This window comes from Salarias fasciatus, chromosome 1, assembly GCF_902148845.1.
Source record: "Salarias fasciatus chromosome 1, fSalaFa1.1, whole genome shotgun sequence".
Lineage (NCBI taxonomy): Eukaryota > Metazoa > Chordata > Actinopteri > Blenniiformes > Blenniidae > Salarias > Salarias fasciatus.
The window spans coordinates 141,971-151,844 of NC_043745.1; the positions used below are offsets into that span (position 1 = coordinate 141,971).

The 9,874-nt window shown below is 45.4% G+C and overlaps 1 pseudogene; it reads left to right on the top strand.

Moving 5' to 3' along the window:
• Positions 1-1,440: 1,440 nt before the first annotated feature.
• On the top strand, positions 1,441-8,336 carry LOC115389666 (ubiquitin-associated protein 1-like; annotated as a pseudogene).
• The last annotated feature ends 1,538 nt before the right edge of the window (positions 8,337-9,874 follow it).

Genomic DNA, 9,874 nt, shown 5'->3' on the forward strand with positions numbered 1-9,874 from the left:
TTTTCATGTTATATATTTTCGTGTTATTCAGTTTAGACAGTAAATTGCAGTCTAGTAGTTAAGGCTGAAAGTCCTCTGATAGATTTTAAAAGCTGATTGATATTGTTTCCTTTGTTAATCATTAATCAGCGAGCTGAGTTCCACAACCTTTAGGACCAGGTTGAGTGTTGTTGCAGTCGGTTCAACCTTCCAAAAGATCACACAGACTGAAACCTTCAAACACATTTTGCTATTATCAAAAACAAGAGTGTATGTTGCAATGTTTAAATTTCAAAATCAGAACATAGATATTTATTAGCTGTTATTTTCGCTGTGTTAGCCTTTTAGCATTTGAACCATGATCTTGTTTGGAAACATGTTAACATGTGATTCATATTTGATTCTATTATTTTTAGATGTCAAATCTGTCACAGTGTGAAATGAATGATCAGAGTAGCATTAAAACCAGATGAACTTAGTCTCTCCAGACGGCTGAAGAGGCCTGACATGAAGGAAAATGAACACTGCCTGTTCTAAGAAAACATAACACTCGTGTTTTAAAGTGACGAGGCATGTTCACCTGAAGTCACTTCATCATTTCGAGAAAAACAGCACAAAGACTGCAGCACAGTGAGATTAGAGAGCGTCTGTCCTGGCCATCTGTGAGGAGGCTGATTAACGTCTCCACTGAAGTCCATCACCTGGACTGGATGTGTGTGAGGGCCATCTGCTCCTTTATGTGAGCCAGCATCATGTTTAATGAAAGCACAGTGCCTCACACAAGACCGTAGTTTCTTGATTTGCCTTTGTGTTTCCATGATGCACAAACTCTGCTGAAATAGAAGCCAGTGTAATATCTGGGAAACTAAACCGATTCCGTGTTCGGCTCCATCACCTGATCTCTGAGCAACACAACACTTCTCATTTCACTGCACTAAAATACAAAGTTGAAGGGGTTTTGGTTGTTTAGTATATAATTCAGAATGTCTTTATTTTCATTGTATATCAATGCAACGGAATTGAAGTACAGTCCTTTAGGTGCAAAATAAATGGGATAGAATATAACATTCAATGAACATTAAAGTCATCCCCCAGTGGAAACCATCATCACTCCAGATCCTTAATGACGTCCAGAGTTCATTCAACAGATGGCCTTAAAGAAGTTGTTCCTGAATCTGTTTTAGTTTCAGTGCTGGAGCGTCTGTCTGATGGCAGAGGTTTAAACGGGTGATTCAGCACAGTTCCCTCTTAATGACTCCTCCTTGGGCCAACTACAGCAACATCCATCCTCCCTGGGCAGCCTGGACTTTCTCCTCCAAAACAGTAGAAGACTTTCACTGAAATGAGTTCATTTGTTCATTTTCAGCTGCTGAACAAACTGGGATCTAACAGGTTCTGGAGTGTAGGTGTAGGTGGAGTGTTAGAATCAGGAAAATCCACAAAGTTGTTGTGTCTGTGGACACCACAGAATGGACGGTGTCCCTCTGAGGACTCCAGCAGTTGTGCAGGCTGTCCAAGAAGACATGGCCGTGACTGTTCCGGACTACCTGACCACACTGCAGGACACACAGGTCTGTCTGTCTTTCTTCCTCTATGCTTCAGGATAATGGCTCATTTCGACTTTCTATGTCTGCGTGGTCCATGTCTGGTCCATGTGATGTCAAAATGGTCGCCCACCTCTCTGGATTCCCTCTGCAGTTGCTCCAGCGCAGCAACGGCAAATACAAACACTAACGTGGATGAGCTGCTGTGCGAGGAGACTGTAAATATCGTCCTCTGGTCCTGTTCTCGTTAGTGGTCGCACACAGCATTGCCAGCATTTTCCTTTGTTTCCCACTTCAGCGAATACAGCAGAGGAGCTCGACTTCTTGTTCATTTTGCATTTTTATTGGAAATGTGTGCATGAGGCTTGTTTGCTGACAGGGATTGGTGGACCACTGCCCATGCCTGGAATACAAACCGGCCGTGAACTCAAAATGTAGCATGGATGGAACCACGTGGCACATCAGTGGTCCTCGTACAGGCCAAGGCGCTACGCAGATATAGAAAGTATGGAAACAGCTCAACAATGAGGAATGAGCATGGCGTACTGACATGCAGAATTTGATAATTTATGAAAATCATTTTATGGACGTTCACTTTTTTTTTTTACTTTAGAAACCACTATCGATAATAAAGCAATGTTTCCTGTGCAGAATTACAGTGTAAACGGGTGTGTGGCTGACCTGTGTGTGTTTCTGTGGCAGTATGAATTCAGTCTGGAGAACTGGGGTGCTGAGGGGCTGCAGAGCGGCTTCACCAGCCAGCCCCGTCATCAGGCCGACCCTTCTTCCTCAGAGCTTCTGCCGTCATGTCCGCCGTACTGGATGATGCTAAGCAGCCCCCAGCAGAGTCACCTGGACAGCCGCCACAGCTCGGACTTTTGGGAGTTGAACCCTCGACAACGTTCCCACAGTCTCAAGCCCCACAGTCCTGTGCGGCAAGACCGACCGTCTCAGCCAGTGGAGAGAAAGGAGAGGGCGGCTCCGGGGACGAGGGGCCCGCTGAATCCAGCCAGCGGGGCTGAGGAAAGCACAAGCGATCGTTTGTCCCCAGCCTACTCAACCCTCCGACTTGTCTGAGCAGCCTGCCGCACCAACGCAGGAAGAACCTGCGCCATCGCTCCTTCTCGGTGCGCCACATGCCCACGCAGCACGACGGCAGCGTTAGAGCGGCCGTCCCACCAGCGCCACAGCCTCCCCCAGGCCACAGAGCCCTCAGCAGCAGCAGCAGCACGGTGAGCTGAAAGAACACTTCATCCAACTGGATCAACACAGTTTTGTGCAGAGTTCCAACCAAAGATGAAATCTGTCAGATAGGTATCATCTACATCATTTGGTAAAAAAAAAAAAAGCTCCTCTATATATGGACTGCAGGCTCTGTAAATCCTGAGAAGCAAATGCTTCATATACCAGACGGGCCAAAAGCCACCTCCACTGAGTGGATCATGTACGTAACATGTAAAAATGACAAAACACTGACTTATTTCATCAAGTAACTGCTGCTCGTCATGCTGTGAAACGGATATCCTCCTGTCAGTGATTGTAGCATTAGCACGTAGCCAATGTGTGAACATACAGGCTGCTTATAAAGGTCCTAATGTTGGAATAAACATGTCATATGTACCTCGCTTTCCACTGCACAGTACGACATGGAACGGCAGAGCATACCCTCAATGTGTTTCGTTTCTCCACTGCAGAGAGTACAGTTAAAACGGGATTGTGAACGGCCGCGTGATGCCGCAGGTGTGTGATATAAATAATTATGTGAACGCAGGTCTGAACCCTGGCTGCTACGGTTGGTTCTTGCCTCCTCGGTTTCCTACATTGGTGCAGCGCTGCCTCAGGCATCCGTGCAAAGCTGTGAGCTTTAATTCTTTGAGACACAGCTTGGAAAACTTTTTCATTCTGGCCAGCCCTGTCCATTTCCTGCTGGATCTCCTCCCCATCACAGAGAGGAGTGTCTGCAGTTCTTTACAGGCAGCATGTGAAAATACAGCCGCTGAGCTATTTAAAATAGCGGGCTTTGTCTAGGGACTGTCGTCACTGACCAATTCGCAGACATGAGTGTTGTAGCTCCTCCTCATGGATCCGATGCCAATCTGCGGGTACCTCAACGGAGGGGTTATGAAAAATGGTAACGGTTGGGTATGGCTCTTTTGGTGATATCCACAACTTTAGTCTGTGTAAACACCAGAAAACCCAGAATGCAGTATATGTACTGGCACACACTGTGCATAGGGGAAGGAGGGTCAATGTTCCTCCGTCACTAATCAGTAGACTACAAGACACACATACACAAAAAATCACCATTACACTAAGCTTTTCTTAGAAATTCAACCTAAAAAAAAATTCATCATTGAAATTATTTAGAAAAGCACTCGGACGAGCGCAGACCTCTGCCAAACAGCTCACAGTGAAAAGACGACGAGACTGAGCCACAATCACTGTCAGGCTGAGGCCGTGAAATTTAGGTTCTTCTCCAGAACTTACATTTCTGGTGTCAAAGAAAAGTCTGTTTTCTCTTAGAAGCTGATCCGACCAGGCAGTGGAGGCTCTCCAGCGGCCCTGGCCCCGTGGGACCTCAGCTCCTCTGGCTTGGATTCAGCAGAAGAACTCTTGTCGGCTCTGAGCCCAGAGGAGAGAGAGCTGCTGGAAGCCATCACTGCTCGGGGATACCCTCTCCATATGGCCATACTTGCCCTGCAGAGAACAGGACACAGGACGCCAGATAAGGTCAGTGTTGCTATTGGAGACATCAACCTTATTTATGGCAGATGGGATCATTTGCAAAGGACAAATTCACCAAATGTTTAAGTATGCAAAATAAATGAAATTTTAAGTTTCTCACTGATATTAGCAATAAGGAACAAGCCATTTGGCTCTGTGTTATTAGGTCAAATATCTTTTGAAAAGGATGTGCAGACAAAAACGACAACAACTAACTTAAGACTGAAACAGCAAACTAAGCCTCCTTAAGCAGAGTAAAAATAGAAGCCTTCATCCACTGCCTGCTTGGCGTTATGTCTTTCCCCATGTCACAGAGGAAACAGAGCTGGCTGGCTGTCCCTGTCTGTCTCTCTTGTCTGTCTCTCTGTCTGTCTCTGGCTGTCTCTCTGGCTGTCTCTCTGGATGTCTCTGCCTGTCTTTCTGTCTGTCTCCAGCTGTTTGTCTGTCACTGAGCACCAGTACAGATTGAATATTACTACACTGCTATCAGGGACTCCTGGTTTCAGTCAAACTTAAAGGGATACTTCAACATTTTGGCAAATTGGCCCATTTAGCGCAATTCCTAGTCATTAGAACAGCATACTTACTGTTTTTGTGAGGCGAGCTGTGTTATCCAGAGGTGAGTCGGGGAAGGTTTTTGGGACGGACACAATGGAAGTGGATGGTATTTTTTGGTTCCCCTCGTCAAACTCATCAAATACACAATCCAACAACCCCAAAACACTTTGGTGGACACGTTATAATCCGCACATTCAATACGCTGTGGAACACCAACAAATAATATTGTAGCGTTACGACACTGAAGCAATACTGGGAACTACTTTTTCTTTTGAAATCACTACGCCCAGATGCCATGTTCAGTAAGTAGTCCGTTCTTAGCAATCTTCGCATAAACAATCAATCTGGTAATTTTGCATTAATATTTCACAGCGTAGTGAATGTGTGGATTATAACGTGTCCACCAAAGTGTTTTGGGGTTGTTGGATTGTGTATTTGATGAGTTTGACGAGGGGGAACAAAAATACCATCCACTTCCATTGTGTCCGTCCTGAAAACCTTCCCCGACTCACCTCTGAATAAACAGCTCGCGCTCACAGAAACAGTAAGTATGCTGTTCTAATGACTAAGGAATTGTGCTAAATGGGCCAATTTGCCTAAATGTTGAAGTATCGCTTTAAACTTTAAACAGTCAGTTTTGTGTAAATCTTTGTAAGAGTCTGTGATTCAGATCAAAAGTGTATAGTATGCATGTCTTGCTAAAATGTACATTTTTGTGCCTAAGTGTGTAGCTAAACTTAACCTGCTGAAAATCTGAACACGTACTCACTTGATGCTACCCCGAAAGCTTGTTTGACTTAATATGGACTAACTATGGATCTTTGTCATTTCCTGTACTAAAAAGGTTGAATTCTTTCTTGAAGACTTTCAGCAGAACCAGACTCAGAGGAGACTTCCTGCAGAACCAGGCTCAGGGGAGACTTTAGAACCAGACTGTTCATTGCTGTGTCTCCTGGTGAATCGGGGCCAATAGAAACTCTTGTTAACTGTTTCAGACATCAAGTTATGGATTTCAGTGAATTTCCTGCAGCTCAACTGAGGTTTTAGTTATTGGTCCTGAAGGCCAGAGAGAGAAACTGAACTAGATTTTAAACAAGAACAATATGTAAAGAACACTCCATACACCAGTTAAAGCCATGATAATACTCGGGGCGCCACATTACAGCTCCTCATAGGACTGGGGTGGGGGGACACATTGGCTCCCTGTCTGCCTCAGGATGGATTTTAAGTATAGCTGGGCCGTTAACAGCGATAACGTGCTGCGTTATCGCGAGAGTCTTATCACGCGAGAAAAAATGTCGAGGTTAATCTAATCTGTCCTGTGCTCCAAGCCGAGAGTCACTAGCCTGGCACGCCAGACTGTCTCTCCACGCTCAGGGATACATGGGGAAACATGTCTTTATGTGTGTGGAACACATGAAGTCAGTCTGGCATGCCAGGCGAGAGAGTCACACCGCGCTCCAGCTGAGCGTCAAAAAACCACACGCTTTTAGCAGTGAAACAAGGTCCAGTCCTCATATTTGCCATATTGAACTCGGCCGAGTTATCAGAAAATCCCGAGGGAAAATGCTGGTATGAGGCACAAACTGAAATAAGGAGCACAAATATGAAGAAAGTGAAACTTAAATCGCTTGTTCTGTGGGTGCAGCGTTTCAGCCAGCTGGGCGTTTTTCAGGCGCTGAAAACACGCAAAATAAAGTACATTTCCCTTCAACACACAATCAGGCTTAATAAGGGGGTGTGTGTGTGTGGTGTGTGTGTGTGTGTGTGTGTGGTGTGGTGTGTGTGTGTGTGTGTGTGCTGTGTGTGTGTGTGTGTGTGTGTGGTGTGTGTGTGTGTGTGTGTGTGTGGTGTGTGTGTGTGTGTGTGTGTGTGTGTGGGGCGGGGGGGCAATCTTGGTAAAGATTTGGTATTTTAAGCCATTATAAATCATAATTGTAAAATTATTTATGTAACACACACATTTTGAATGGAATCAGCAGACTTCAAATCAGCCCTTTTAATCACGATTAACTCCAGGATTAGGGTGCGATTAATCGCGATTAAAAATTTAATCGTTGCCCAGCTCTAATTTTAAGGTTATCTTATTAGTTTTTAAATGTCTTAAAGCTCGTGTCCGGAGTTTGAAGAGAGAGGTTTTTCCGCCCCCTCTGCTTTCATGAGCGACCAAGCCACGCCCCTTTAATTGTGCACGCGAATTATCTGTCGGGGGTGAAAATGAGAGCCTCTGAGTCCTACAGCATCCTCCATGTTCAGCTGTTTCCGGTGGATGTTCAGCAGACAGTGGATATATCTGCTGCAGAGCTAACTCTCCTCTGCTGGGCGCGCCGTGCGTCTCTGGCTGCTCCACACTTTGACTGACAGCACGAGAATGTGGAAGCTCGCATTCTATTGGCTGACGCTGACGGCGCTTTTTCGGAAACATGGGGGTCTATGAGACGAAGGCGGAGCTCATAAATACATTTTTATATTGCTTTATGCTAATATTATATTGTAGTATCAACCAGAATGACACATTGAAGCTCTGTTGAAAAATGATACATACGTTGGAAATGAACGGAAACTCCGGACACCAGCTTTAACGTTCTCACACCTTTTTATTTAGCTGATCAGTTTTTACCATCTGGATCCTCGGGGCCCTGAGGTGCTCTGGCAGCGGCCTACTGTGCCAAAAAGCTAAAGCCAGAACCCAGACCCCCGGCGAGGCGGCCTTTAGCCACGACGGCCCCCGCCTGTGGAACAGCCTGCCGGAGAACCTCGGGACCGCAGAGACTGTCCAGATTTAGAGGAAGGTGAAAAACACTCCTTTTAATCAGGCTTTTAACTGACCTCAACTTTATTATATTTATCTGACATAATCTTAGTTTCTGTAACTCCAGTGTTTCCCGGGGGGGGGGGGCTTTTCACACTGTGCATCTGATCCAGTTTCCTGCTGGGGCTGTTGTGCATGGGTCCTTTTGGCCTGGCTGGTTGGCAGTCTGCCCGCCAGGGTGTGGGGTTCCCCTGTGTTTCGGGGGGGGGGGTTGATTTGCCTTAGCCTTAGCCTAGAACTCCTCCCAGTCTGGACAATCACGGTGGTGTGTTCTCCACAGGCTTCAGGGCCATGCCATGTCTCACTACTGTAAGCTACAAAAGTGTGTGTGGTGTGTGTGGGCTGTGTGTGTCTTCTCTCTCCACAGGTCTTGAGCTACTTGGTGGGTGTGACCACCTCTGTCAGCGGGTTACAGCATGGCTCAGGTAGAAGAGGCTCTCGAAATGTTCCAAAACTGTGAAGCAAAGGTGGGTCAATGACTTTGACTTACTTATGTCATATAACTCAAGTGAATGTGATTGAATTAAAAGCATCAGTGAGCTCTGTGTTTGTTCCTGTTGAGGCGGAGAAGTTTCTTCAGCTGCTGAGTCAGTTCAACGAGATGGGCTTCCAGCAGAACACCATCAAGAAGTGCTGCTGGTCCACGAGAACCACAGAGAGCGTGCTCTGGAGGAGCTGATGACACGAGTGGCTTGATAGAACCACACACACATACACACACACACTCTCTCTCTCTTCACTGCCTTCGGTCAAAATAACAATAAATAAATGTTAAAATGAAAAAAGTTGTGTGAACTTGTGAACACTGACTTGACTAATTCACATGGGAGCAAAAATTGCAACAGGATAAAAGACGTGATTGTGTGGAGTTTAGTTAGGGACCGAGCCCGGAGGGCAAGGTCTCTATTGTTCTTCGTTCGTTTATTGTCGTCGTCGTTCTCTATTATACTAACGCCCAAATAACGCCAATTTGACCCCCTAAACATGCACGAAAACTCATCAAATTTGGCACGCACATCATGACCGGTGAAAAATTTTATAAAATCCAAAAACGAACACCATCTCTAGCACCACCTATATTCCAAAAAATGTCTAAAACAGTCGCTACGGCCCGCAGGAATGTCACAGAGAGATCAAACCAACACTCACGCGTTCGTATCGAGATCTACATTTCACGCGCTGACACCCCTGACCTAAATCCAACAGGAAGTCCGCTATTTCCCTTTCAAAGTAAAATTTTGCACAAAATCACTCCTCACGAAAAAATTATCTCCTCTGAGACCGTTTGTCGTACAGACATAAGAGTAACGCGACGTGATAGAGGACAAACTTCTCTACAAAAGTTGTGAACAACTTTGTCAAAAGTCTCACGGTGTGGATTTTATTAGCGTTCAAAGTTGGAAGTCTGAAATCCTGCCTTGCTCTGGTTCTCATCCGTTATAATGGGGGAAAAGGAAAAAAGTCGCGTTTTTTCAGCACCTCAAACAAGTGGCGACTGCGGCTAAACCGTGACTCCAATCAACAAACTGAGCACACGTGAAGCCTCACAAGGTCCTTCCGAACAAGATGTAACATAAGTGTTCAAAATTTCATGTTATATGTATGTTTTCACAGGTATGAAAAGGTGTGCGCTCTGCATTTTTTTTGCTCTCAGTTATAATGGAGCCGGATGGGGAAAAATCTTGCGCTTCTCACAAACTGAGGCCTCTACGGTCCAAACTAAAAGTCTGACTGCTCTGAAAGCCTCACCAACTGAAAGACAACTAATTTTCCTGTCAAACGTGATATTTTTTGTTCAGTTTTGCCAAACAGGAAAGGAACAAGGAGCAGTTGTTTCCCAAACAGAAGCTTTCATTTTCTCCTCTTTCCCGCTCTAACTGAAATGACCATATATGGACATACAGTGCAGTTACACAGCTGACAGCAGCTGTCAATCAAACTCTGACTCTCAGTGCCTTCATTCTGTGACTCTCAAAAGCAGATGGGAGAAGCTAACAGCTCCATGTTAGTGGATGGGACATGCTAACAACTCCATGTTAGTGGATGAGAGATGCCAACAACTCCATGTTCGGGGTGACAGATGCTAACAGCTACATGTAAGTGGATGAGAGATGCTAGTGGTGCTATAAGACCCATGTTAACAGATGACTGATGCTAACAGCTACATGCTAGTTACAATCCGACGCGGAAACAAACTCAAATTTGACCCCCTAAACATGCACGAAAACTCACCAAATTTGGCAAGCACATCATGACC